Raw genomic sequence first — 12,466 nt, 5'->3', positions numbered from 1 at the left:
CCGGCACAAGTCGCCACCCCGGCTGGAGCAGCCGCCACTGCCCGCTGCCCCCCATCCTGACTGAGGATTGGCCACGCTGAACAAGTTCCAGCTCCCCTACCAGGTGACTCTGTGCAGGGAGAGCGGACCCACCCAGACTTTCATGGACCTTCCCGCTGCCTTGAGGGCCCGGCTGGATGTCCAAGCCGCGACCTCTAGGCAGCAGGGTCTGTAGGAAAGAACCATCCATGTACCTGGTGGAATGACATTTCAAATGACATTTGAAATGACAGGTAGCAGCGCACCTTGGATACTGTATAGGTGCTGTATACAGTAAGATGGATTGCGCACGCCTACCGCTTCATTGAAGTGCTTTGGACGCCCCGTGGATTTGCATCTAATTTAAATACTGAATCGAGTGGTATGTGAACCAAAATATGCGCGCAGCAAACGAGGGTGCGCCCAGCACTGCCACACTCTTTCTTACTCGTCCTTACTGTATCGGCCCATAAGTTTGTATCTGAGGGTAAAGTGACTTGCCCAAGGTCACAAGGAGCAACAGCGGGACTCAAACCCTGGTCTCCTGGTTTGTAGCCTACTGCTCTAACCACTAGGCTACTCCTCCACATAAATATTATATGTCATTGAGGCCACATAAAAAGGGGGTATAGTTTATGGTAGAGTTTGGATATCTGCATCAAGGTTAATTAGCTGAATATGTGGTTTAAATGTTAGGCATGGTTTAGATTAGTGTTAAATATTATTAGACCTTTGTATAATATTCTTGACTGTATCAAGTGCCAATGTTCACAATATGTATCAACAAAAATGATAGTGTAAGCACAGTAGGATACAGTTTGTTAGACCACAACATTTTGGTTGCATACGGAAAACCTCATTCCAAATGATGATTTTCCAGAAGCAGCAGCATTTAGATTGTTACTGTTAATCCTCACTGCTCTGTGTGTTGCTAATGAACTTCGTCTTTTGTTATTTGATGTGCTTTCAATGGGTCTTGGCCCAGTAGAAAGCTCTAGAGCTTTCCCTGTGCAAATTGAAAAAAAGTTACATTTTGTCTGCTTCAAATTCATAAACAATTCTTTATAATTAACTCCCCCTCCCTTTTTATCCACTTTCACTTAATCCTATGGCTGAGGAGTAGAGGCCCAACTTTAAAAATTTCAACTTTTTAAAAATCATTTCATGTGCTTCTCTATCATAATTTGATAGGATACAAAATTAAAAAATGTGTCATTGTTGCACTATTTATGCAAAATGCTAGCAGAGGCAGGTATGGGGCTAGTGCCTCCTGCAGGCCTGAAGGTTTTAGTATAGATTTGTACTTCAAGCCCCAGCGCCTCAGCTGATAGGCGGTGTTCTGCCCCAGCAACAAGGCTTACCCTAGGCCAGGTCAGATGGTGTGTGTGTGTGTGTGTGTGTGTGTGGAAATGGAGGCATCCCTTCTGCACAGATGTGAGCCCTTGGGCTATGCTACACTTACAAAGAGTGGGTCTGGAGCTTTACCTATACCAGCCCAGTTTCACACAAGTTGAGCCTTTGGGTTCTAGAGGCCAGCAATGCTTATGAGAGAGTCCTCTAACGTACAGTCAGACAAAGTCAAGTAGCAGGCCAAAAGTAGGGTGGGCAGCAAGAAAGTGTTGTCAAGGCCCAGGCAGTGGTCAGGACGGACAGAAATCAGCAGCATCGAGGTGCAGATGGAGATCAAGGCATGCAGTACTGCAGCAGTATAGTCAGAGGTCAAGGGCAGGGTCAGGTAGCTATGGACAAAAAAGACAAAGGGAGCAAGACACAGCAGAAATAAAGCAAGTCAGGGCAAGGTACAAAGAGAGCAGGGAAAAATACAACAAGACAGCAAATTGTAACACTCAATGCAGGAGTAGGAGGACCTGTTGCTGAGTTAATGTGGACAAGTGAAAGGTGTTGCATATAGGGAAAAATGTTGAGATTACTTACCTGGTAATCTTGTTTTCCTTAGTGTAGACAGATGGACTCAGGACAAATGGGATAGTATCCGCGTGCTAGCAGTTGGAGATGGATCTGACGTCAGCACGGGGGCGTGTATATATCCCCACAGGAAGCGCAGCTGTTCAGTAATCTTCCTTGCAAAAGCTGTTATGGATGTGTGTACTGACGCTCAATGAAAGGTAAAGAAAAAAAAAAGTGAAAACAGGCCTCCCCTGACTGATTGACAGTGGCTGGAGACCGCCAGCCTTCCCAACCGGAAGGCGTGGATATTGGCAGAGTGTACGCTCTTAGGAAAACAAAGGTCAAAGGCTTACCTGGAATCAGTGAAAACCCATGTACACAGGCAGCTGGGCGGGATGCTGAGTCCATCTGTCTACACTAAGGAAAACAAGATTACCAGGTAAGTAATCTCAACATTTCCTGGCGTGTAGCCAGATGGACTCAGGACAAATGGGATGTACCAAAGCTTTACACCCCGCCTGGGCGGGAGGCTGCCTGAGGACCATGCAGTACCGCCCTCGCAAAAGCCGAGTCCTCCCTGGCCTGGACATCCAGACGGTAGAACCGAGAAAAGGTATGGAGGGAGGACCATGTCGCCGCTTTACAGATGTCCGCCGGCGACAGCATCCGGGATTCAGCCCAAGACGCCGCTTGGGCTCTGGTAGAATGAGCCTTAACCTGTAGAGGCGGAGCCTTCCCAGCCGCCACGTAGGCGGCTCTGACAACGTCTTTAATCCAGCGGGCAATGGTGGGCCGAGAGGCCGCTTCACCTTGCTTCTTCCCGCTGTGTAGGACGAACAGATGGTCTGTCTTCCGCAGGCCTTGAGTCATTGTCAGATACCTGGGCAGCAATCTGCCGATGTCGAGATGGCGTAATAAACGGCCTTCTTCAGATTTCTTCAAACCTACCGTGGTAGGCAAGGATATGGTTTGGTTAAGATGAAATTGTGAAACCACTTTAGGGAGAAAGGAGGGAACCGTCCGAAGATGGATAGACTCCGAAGAGATACGTAGAAAGGGATCACGGCAGGACAGCGCTTGTAGTTCAGAGATGTGGCGTGCGGAGCATATGGCCAGCAGGAATACCAACTTCAGGGTTAGAGACCGTAGAGACAAGCCCCGAAGGGGTCGGAAGGTGGATCCCGCAAGGAAATCCAGAACCAGATTAAGGTTCCATAAGGGTATAGGCCACTTTAGTGGCGGACGAATATGCTTGACGCCTTGCAGGAAACGAGAAACATCAGGGTGCTTGACGATAGTCTTGCCACCTCTCATGGGCCCATAGCACGATAGTGCCGCTACCTGAACCTTGATGGAGCTGAGGGAGAGACCCTTCTGAAGCCCATCCTGCAGGAAATCCAACACAATAGGAATAGTGGCGGCATGTGGACTGGTGCCATGAGAGTCGCACCATGCTTCAAAAATTCTCCAGATCCGTACGTAGGTGAGGGATGTGGAAAACTTGCGAGCCCGGAGGAGTGTATTAATCACAGGCCCCGAGTAACCCTTTTTCTTCAGTCGAGCCCTCTCAATGGCCAGACTGTAAGAGAGAACTGAGCCGGATCCTCGTGCAGAATGGGACCTTGACGTAGAAGGTCCCGGAGAGGAGGCAGGGGGAGAGGCTCCCCTGCCAGCAGGCGTCTGAGGTCCGCGTACCAGGGTCTTCTTGGCCAGTCCGGGGCCACCAGAAGAACTAGGCCCTGGTGTGACCGAATCCTGTGGATGAGGGCACCCAGTAGAGGCCACGGGGGAAAGGCATATAGAAGAGTCCCCGGAGGCCACGGCTGGACCAGAGCATCGATGCCGTGCGAGCACGGGTCGCGTCTGCGGCTGAAGTATCTGGGTACCTGAGCATTGGACTTGTCTGCCAGTAAATCCATGGCCGGGATCCCCCAGTGATCGACAATCATCTGGAAAGCTGTGGGGGACAGCTGCCACTCGCCTGGATTCAGGCTTCCCCTGCTGAGGAAGTTTGCTGTGGTATTGTCCTTCCCGGCAATGTGGACAGCGGAGATGTCCCGCAGATTCGCCTCTGCCCAAACCATGAGTGGGGCGATTTCTAGAGATACCTGTCGGCTTCTGGTTCCGCCCTGACGGTTGATGTAGGCCACCGTGGTGGCGTTGTCGGACATCACTCTGACAGCTCTGTGCCGCAGCCGTGGAGCGAAACGAAGGCAGGCCAGTCTGACTGCCCGGGCTTCCAGGCAATTGATGTTCCATGTGGACTCCTCCCTGTTCCAGCGCCTTTGCGCGGTGAGTTCTTCGCAATGTGCTCCCCAGCCGCTTAGGCTGGCATCCGTGGTGAGCAAGATCCACTTGGGCGAGGACATCCGCGACCCCCTGCTCAGGTGGTCGGACCGCAACCACCACCGCAGCTGGGTCCGAACATGGACCGGTAAAGGGAGGTGCGTGGAATAGGCTCGGTGATGGGGGCTCCAGCGAGAGAGCAGGGAATGCTGTAGTGGTCTCATATGGGCTCGTGCCCAAGGCACCACGTCCAGAGTGGAGGCCATGAGACCCAGAACTTGCAGATAATCCCAAGCTAACGGCCGACTGGTTCCCAACAGATACTGGATACGCTGCCGAAGTTTCAACTGTCTCTTGGTCGTAAGACTGACCGTGTCCGCCCGAGTGTCGAACCGTACCCCCAGATATTCTATGGACTGGGAAGGTTGTAGGCAGCTCTTGCTGAGGTTGATGACCCAGCCCAAGCTTTCCAGAAGGGCGATCACCCTGTCGGTTGTCCGCAGGCTCTCCACTCGGGATTTCGCCCTGATCAACCAGTCGTCTAGGTAGGGATGGACCAAGATCCCGTCCCACCTGAGTGCCGCCGCCACAACCACGATCACCTTGGTGAATGTCCTTGGGGAGGTGGCCAACCCGAAGGGGAGAGCTCGAAACTGGAAGTGGCGGTCCAGAACCTTGAAGCGTAGGAAGCGCTGATGATCTGGATGTATCGGAATATGAAGATAGGCTTCGGACAGGTCTAATGCCGTGAGGAACTCTCCGGGCTGGACTGCGGCTTTGACGGAGCGCAGAGTTTCCATGCGAAACCTCGGTACCCGTAAGTACCGATTGAGGGATTTGATGAGGCGAGACTTCGAAGGTGTATCAGCGGACCATGGCTGGATCCATAGGTGTCTCCTGGCGGCCACGGAAGACGAGATCCCCTTAGCCGTGGTTCGAACCAAATCCGATGCGGCATCGGTGAGGAAGGAAAGAGCGGGCTCCATGTCAGCCGCCGGAGCGTTGTTCCGGACCTGAGACAAGCAGGCACGAGTGACCACCGTGCAACAGGCCGCAATCCTCAAAGAAGAGCTGCCACCCTCAAAATTTTGCTTCAGAATGGCGTCCATCCGCCTGTCATGGGGCTCCCTGAGGGCCATACCCCCTTCCACAGGAATGGTAGTGCGCTTGACCACAGCGCTAATTAAGGCGTCCACCTGAGGGCATGCCAGGAGGTCCTGGAGAGCCGGTGCCAATGGGTACATGCCTTTCAGGGCCCGGCCCCCTTGAAATGAGGCCGCCGGTTGCTGCCCATTCCAAATCAATGAGTTGCTGAGCTTGCCTGCAAGAAAGGAAAATGGCGGGCTGTAGGACGAAGACCTTCCAGCAGGGGGTTCTGCGCAGAAGGAATCGAAGCACTGGGTCCAGTGATATCCAACTCCCGCCAGACACTGAGACACGAGGTCCTCCTTAGGGAAAAGCGCCGCATAGTCCTATATGGGCGCAATCCCCGGGGGAGGTCCCCTTCGTCCGGGAGTTCGGACTCGTCCGGTGAAACCTCCTGGTCCGAGTGATCAGGACTGTCCAATAACAGGAGGTCCCGCTCCCGAGAAGGCTGCGAGGGTCCAGGAACAGGATCCCTAGAGGCTGCCATCATGGCGGCAGCCGCAGCATGCGCCGTAGACGCCGCCACCGCAGGAACCGCAGCAACCGCCGGAAGAACAGGCGCAGCAAGGACCGTAGGGGCAGGACGCGAAGCCGTCTGCATCTGGACAAAGGCATGAATTCCCTGAAAAAGATCCACCCAGGAAATGGAAGTAGCCTCAAAACGCCGGGGTACAAGATCCCCCGGGAGTCCTGAGCGGTCGAGACTGCCTCCCAAATCCGGGGTAGCCGCAGGTGAACTGTCAAAAAACTGCGGCTGAGATTGGTCCTGGCCGGAGGGTCCCCCGGCCGCCGCACATTGGGTACACAGGGAGTCGGGGTCAGTACCGCGCGTGGCACGAAGGTGGCATGCAGAGCAGAGGCCCAGAGCTGAAACGTCTAGGGCAAGCGGCGGCGCAGCTGCGGCCGCGGCTGCGAGCTGATCCATGAGCAAAATATAGCAAGCGTGCGCTTCTTATGCGGCAGCAATAGGCGCAGGCTAGAACAGGTGCACAATAGCAATAGGATGCGGCAGCAATAGGCGCTGAATAGAGCAAGCGCACAATAGCAAAGGCAAGCGGCAGCAATAGGCGCTGAGCAAAACAAGCGCACAATAGCAAGAGTATGCGACAGCAATAGGCGCTGAAAATAACAGGCGCACAATAGCAACAGGCTGTGGCAGCAAGAGGCGCTGAGTAGAACAGGCACACAATAGCAACAGTGTGCGGCCGCAATAGGCGCCGAGCAGAATAGGCGCACAATACTAAGCAGGTAGCAAGATACACCTAATGGCAGTCAATAGACATACAGCAGCAATATGCGGCACATACTCACAGTGGCAGCCAATAAGCAAGAACAAGGAGGAAAGAAAGCCGCGCCCATTACAGGCGCGGAATACCTGAGTAAGGCCACAAATGGCGTCCTCCACGGCTTGCCACGCCGCCGGTCCTCTAGATAGCGGAGACCTGGGTGAAGAGACGTACGCCTTACCAAATCTTCAGCGCTGCCGGGCAGGATCACAGGCGGTCTCCGGCTGCGAGGGGAAAGGGCCGATACCTTTCACCGCCGCGGTTGAGGCACTGCACCCGCCACCTCGTCCACGCCGGGAGCGAGGGCCTCGGCGGGACCGAGGACTTTCACCTCCGGGGGACCACGGCAGTCACCCCGGGAAGCTCAACTGGGGGGCACGGCCAGAACGGCCCCTGAGGAGCGCGGGGCTCAAAAAGGTGTTGAAGAAAGGTAAAGTAGAATCTAGAAGAGAAGAAAACAAAAATGAAAGTAGTCTTGGAAAGCACGCTGAACCAGCGTGCAGGCACTCCAAACTGCTTTGGAGACGGAAATTACTGAACAGCTGCGCTTCCTGTGGGGATATATACACGCCCCCATGCTGACGTCAGATCCATCTCCAACTGCTAGCACGCGGATACTATCCCATTTGTCCTGAGTCCATCTGGCTACACGCCAGGAAATAACCCTTGCTGTAGTTACATGATGTTAGGTTCCATATTAGGAGCTACCACCCAGGAAAGAGATCTAGGCATCATAGTGGATAATACTTTAAAATCGTCAGCTCAGTGTGCTGCAGCAGTCAAAAACGTTCTCTGACCATTTCATCTTTCACAAATCAAATAGACCAATTAGGCAACACCACAGGGCTACTCTTGTTATTCCCTCTCCAAAGCAATCCAAACTGGCCTCCACCAAAGCTCGGGCACTTTCCTTAGCTGGGCCCATCCTCTGGAACAAACTCCCTCCCATCCTGCGGCAGGAACCCTGCCCAAAAAAATTTAAGCACAACCTAAAAACTTACCTCTTCAAGCAAGCTTTTGCTTAACATCCTACCCTGGCACTTTAATTCTTGTATTTGAATTCCTAATATTATTATTTTCATTTGTATTATTATATCCCCTTCTTATCCTGTAAATAGCTCCTCCCATCCTTCCCTTTAATATATTTTACTGCTCCACCTCATCTGATGCCCTTATAAGTTAAATGTTGATGTTATCTTGTTATGAATTATCTGTTCTGTTTCTTTTTACACTTGGTTCCAATTTCTATGTGAAGCTCGGTTAGCTATAATTTTGTTTTAATGTAAACCGATGAGATGTTCCCAACATTCATCGGTATATAAATCTTCTAAATTAAAAAAAAAAAAAAAAAAGCAAACAGAATGTTAGGAATTATTAGGAAGGATATGGTTAATAAAACGGAAAATGTCATAATGCCTCCATATCGCTCCATGGTGAGACCACACCTTGAATACGGTGTACAATTCTGGTCGCCGCCGCATCTCAAAAAAGATATAGTTCAGATGGAGAAGGTACAGAGAAGGGCAACCAAAATCATAAAGGGGATGGAACAGCTCCCCTATGAGGAAAGGCTGAAGAGGTTAGGGCTGTTCAGCTTGGAGAAGAGACGGCTGAGGGGGGATATGATAGAGGTCTTGAACGAGTAGATGTGACTCGGTTATTTACACTTTTGAATAATAGAAGGACTAGGGGGCATTCCATGAAGTTAGCAAGTAGCACATTTAAGACTAATCGGAGAAAATTCTTTTTCACTCAATGCACAATAAAGCTCTGGAATTTGTTGCCAGAGGTTGTGGTTAGTGGAGTTAGTGTAGCTGGGTTCAAAAAAGATTTGGATAAGTTCTTGGAGGAGAAGTCCATTAACGGCTATTAATCAAGTTTACTTAGGGAATAGCCACTGCTATTAACTGCATCAGTAGCATGGGATTTATTTATTTAAAAAGATTTCTATACCGTCTTTCACAAATAATTTGACCAAAATGGTTTACAAATATTAGAATAATGTCAGATAAAATAAAAACACAACAAGTACATGAAAGAAAGTAAAGTTAAGGAAAAAAAAATACAATGTATACTTTAAGCCCTAATTCTAATAATATGTTCTTAAATTAAATAATTAACTATATTATGTGTTGCGATTCCGGGTCGGCCCCGGAATCGCCACCTACCCCGTCGGGGTTCTGGCCGGGTTCCGCGCTCCCCGGGCCTCCAGGGACCTCTGCCGCCGCAGGCCCAGCGTCCTCCCATCTCGCCCAGGCCTGCAACTTCCTCTGCCTCCTCGCCGCGCCGGAGCACCCGGCGTTCCTCGGCGGTAGGCCCCGCCCCCTAGACGCGCACGCGCGGCTCAGGCCCAGATTTAAAGGGGCCAGCGCGGGAGAAGATGGGGGACGCCCTCTGATGACGTCAGACGCTGCAGGGTATTTAAACCCTGCAGTCTGACTAGGACTTTGCCTTGCAATGAGGTTCCCAGGTTTCCTGTCTCCAGTTGCTGCATCCTGTGTTCTCTTGGTCTTCCTGATTCCTGCTCCCGGATTGGCTGACTGTATTCCCTGGCTCTTGACTGGCTTACGACGATTCCCTGGCTTCTGACCCCGGTTTGGCTCACGGCGATCCCCTGGCTTCTGACTTTGGACTGGCAAGCGACGACTCTCAGGCACTCGACTCTGGACTGGCAAGCGGCGACCCTCTGGCACTTGACTCCGGACTGGTGAGCAACGACCCTCTGGCACTCGACCTTGGATCCCGTCTGACTCCGCCCCCGCGGGCGCTCCTAAGTCCCAGCGGCCGGGTCCCTACAGGCTCCTCCTGGGGGGACTCTGGCTTCCAGGATGAATCTCCTAAGTCCCAGCTCCTACGAGCTCCTAAGTCCCAGCTCCTACGAGCTCCTAAGTCCCAGCTCCTACGAGCTCCTCTCGGGGGAGGTTCGGCTTCCAGAGCGAAGACTTCCTCACCACTGTGTCAGCTCCATCCGTTCCCTTCTTCCTCGCCTAGCCCTTGGTCGCAAAGGGCGTCCCAGGGTCTTCTTCGGTCCAGCCACATCCCCGTCCTTGCCGCCTCCCGGTCGGGGCCTCTGCTGCTACATTGCAGCAGTTCACCTTTCGGTTCCGATCGGTTCAAGGGTCCACGAATCCAACATTATGTTTTACAAAAACAGAGTAAAGTCGGAATTTTAAAATAAAATAAAGCTAGGTTTCCCAGTAGCATGGGATCTTCTTAGTGTTTGGATAATTGCCAGGTTCTTGTGGCCTGGTTTGGCCTCTGTTGGAAACAGGATGCTGGGCTTGATGGACCCTTGGTCTGACCCAGCATGGCAATTTCTTATGTTCCATTCTATAATCATTTAAAATGCAACTATCTAGTAGCCGGCTTAAGAAAAGGAAATGGGGGCCTACAGGAAACGTCCTAATGGTTTTAATTTTACATTGTTAATTCTATCCAAAGCTGTATGTTCTCACAAATCTGCTGAATGGAGCCATGGCAGTTGTTGTAAATCAAGTAAATGGAAGGTTTTATAGCACTGGATAGGACCACGATTGAAGGGGCACTGCCCCTCAGGCAGAGTGGTGCTTGTGAGAAAGTCTCACTAGCCTGGAGCAGAAGTAGAGGTGCCCCTTTCAGTGTGCTGCATGTTTGAAGGAAGACTCCCTGCCCATTCCTGCAAGAAATGGGGGAAGGGAGCCTGGAACCAAGAATAGCCACTCTGCTCCCTAATCCAGCCCCTTCCCTTCTATAGGAAAGAGGAGATACTAAAAAATGTAGCAGAGCAAAAAAAAAAACCCACACACACAACACAGACAGAAAAAGGGGTTCGACTGGCACAAGTTTGAAACTTACAAGCAACAGTATCCATTATCAAGGCTTCAACCTTTTTCCTTGATAAACACTACAGCTCACAAGTTTTAAACTTGTGTTCAACCTCTTTTTGTGTCCGTTACCCAGGATTTCTCTGGCGAAAGACCCAGAATGACATTCTGCCACCATTTTTATAGGACCTAAGGGGGCAGAGAAGAGTAGGTGTAAATCAGTTCCAGCTCTTTGCAGAAATAGCAGAGCTGGGGGTTTCAGGATCATTTCTGGCTCCCCAGAATCCAGAGAAAGCGTTGAATCTGCTTACCTGGAGACAAGAGCAGCCATTTCCTGGCACAATGGAATGGCCAGGAGAGTGGAGGAGAGAGGGTGAAGAGACGTGTTGAATGCCTGTCAGCCCCACTACTATTGCTACTGGACATGGATCACATATATGGGTGCGAGAATGTGTGTGTGTGTGTGTGGGGGGGAGGGGTGGTGTTTCTAGGAAAGAGTGCACATTGTGCCTCCTCCTCACACAGGTCCCACCCCCACTCCAAAAGTTTCACTTCCTGTTTGTCTACAAATTAAGCCTTGCTTAAGGGGGCTTAAAAGGCAAATCTGGCCCTACTTATGATGAATGATCTAGGCTGCTCAATCTATTTTTGAGCCTTCTGTTTGGAAGAGTATGACAAAGGGGGTTACTAAAATTTAAGCACACCACATCCAGTGCTTCCACCACTGTAATTTCCTTACATTCATAACAGCAGATTAATAGGTGTGGTGAAGTGAAAGCAACTTTCAAAAACATTGAACACCATTATTTCTAAAAACATAAAATTAGAATGAAAATGAAGACTCTTAGTTTTGCTGTAACTACTGACTGAATTGTCTACTAAAATATTGATAGGACTGCTCCTTTAAATTGTCTGTTGTGAGGACTGGCTAAGTAAAATCCTCTGGGCTAGAGCAGTAAACACTCTGATTCCAGCCTTTTCTCTTGCAATTTCACTTTATTAATTTCACACAGCAAAAAAAACCAAAAACCTTCCTAATACTGCCTACCTTCTCAGTCTTCTGTACATACAACTTTCCAGAGCCATTCAGGAACCCTTCTGCTTAAAGGACAGGGCTTCTCTTTCCCACCTGGGTTCCACTCTTTATTTCCTTCTAGCTGGCCACGCCCTCTGAGCTCCTCCTATCCATGCAGCATTCTCCCTTTAAGTGATTTAAGGTGGACCAGGCATCTGGCCTGGTCCTGCACAGGTTTACAGGGGAAAACTAAGCACACTCTCTCACATCTGTCCAGCAATAGAACAGTTTGTAAGTATGACATATTTGCATTACCTGATTTACTGCTTTAAGACATCTAAGTCGGATTTACTAGGTTTAGTTTACTAGTAGAGGTATGCATTAGTTTTCAAACTAAATGAAAACCACAATGAAAAACGTATTTCCCTTGAAAAGTATACAAAATATAAAAACAGCAGGAATTAGGGTTTTTTCTCCTTGACTTTTATTTTGGCAAGTCAGAAAAAAATCCCTAAGAACTGTCAATGTTTTAATGTAAACACTCCCCCTGCCTTATCTCCTTTCTGACAGGCAGTAGCTTACCCCTTCTGTAGGTTCAGCAGTCCAAATTGGGAAGGAGCAATTCGCAGACACTCCTGCCCCACCAGGTCCTGGTTGCAAAATGGTACCTAACGGTCTTGAAGCCAGGGCCATTTTGCTTTATGGCCACATGTTGTACTGTTATATGGCTGTAAAACAAAATGATGCCAGCCTCAGGACCCTAAAGCATAGGGCGCCGGCCAATGCCATTTTGAAACCAGGAGCTGTGGAGCAGGATTGGGGATCACATCTGCCTCATTGGGACTGCTATGAGCCCATGGATGGGATAAAGTACTATCCCATCCATGGGCAGGGAGAAGGCCTGGAGGGGCTTTGTTTTTTTTGGTGGTAGTGGAGAAGGGTGGGTGTTTAGCTGGAATTTGTTTCTGTTGTTTTATTTCAGTTATATATTTGTTTTGTTTCAA

At 50.3% G+C, this 12,466-nt stretch overlaps 1 protein-coding gene across 2 annotated transcripts in view; it reads right to left on the bottom strand.

Moving 5' to 3' along the window:
- The window catches only part of ADAM10 (ADAM metallopeptidase domain 10), a 482,781-nt gene that overhangs the window by 448,239 nt on the left and 22,076 nt on the right, over window positions 1-12,466 (bottom strand). Inside the window, exon 1 of one of the 2 annotated variants that reach the window (XM_029574421.1) lies at window positions 11,496-11,592. The exons of the other annotated variant lie outside the window; for it this stretch is intronic. The gene's annotated coding sequence lies outside the window, so the exon portion shown is untranslated. Of the gene's footprint in view, window positions 1-11,495; window positions 11,593-12,466 lie in introns of those variants that run through there. 2 annotated transcript variants of the gene reach the window in all.

Source organism: Rhinatrema bivittatum, chromosome 13 (assembly GCF_901001135.1).
Source record: "Rhinatrema bivittatum chromosome 13, aRhiBiv1.1, whole genome shotgun sequence".
NCBI classification, from domain to species: domain Eukaryota; kingdom Metazoa; phylum Chordata; class Amphibia; order Gymnophiona; family Rhinatrematidae; genus Rhinatrema; species Rhinatrema bivittatum.
The sequence above is the reverse complement of the archived record's forward strand: the minus strand, read 5'-3'. Positions and strand labels throughout refer to the sequence as shown.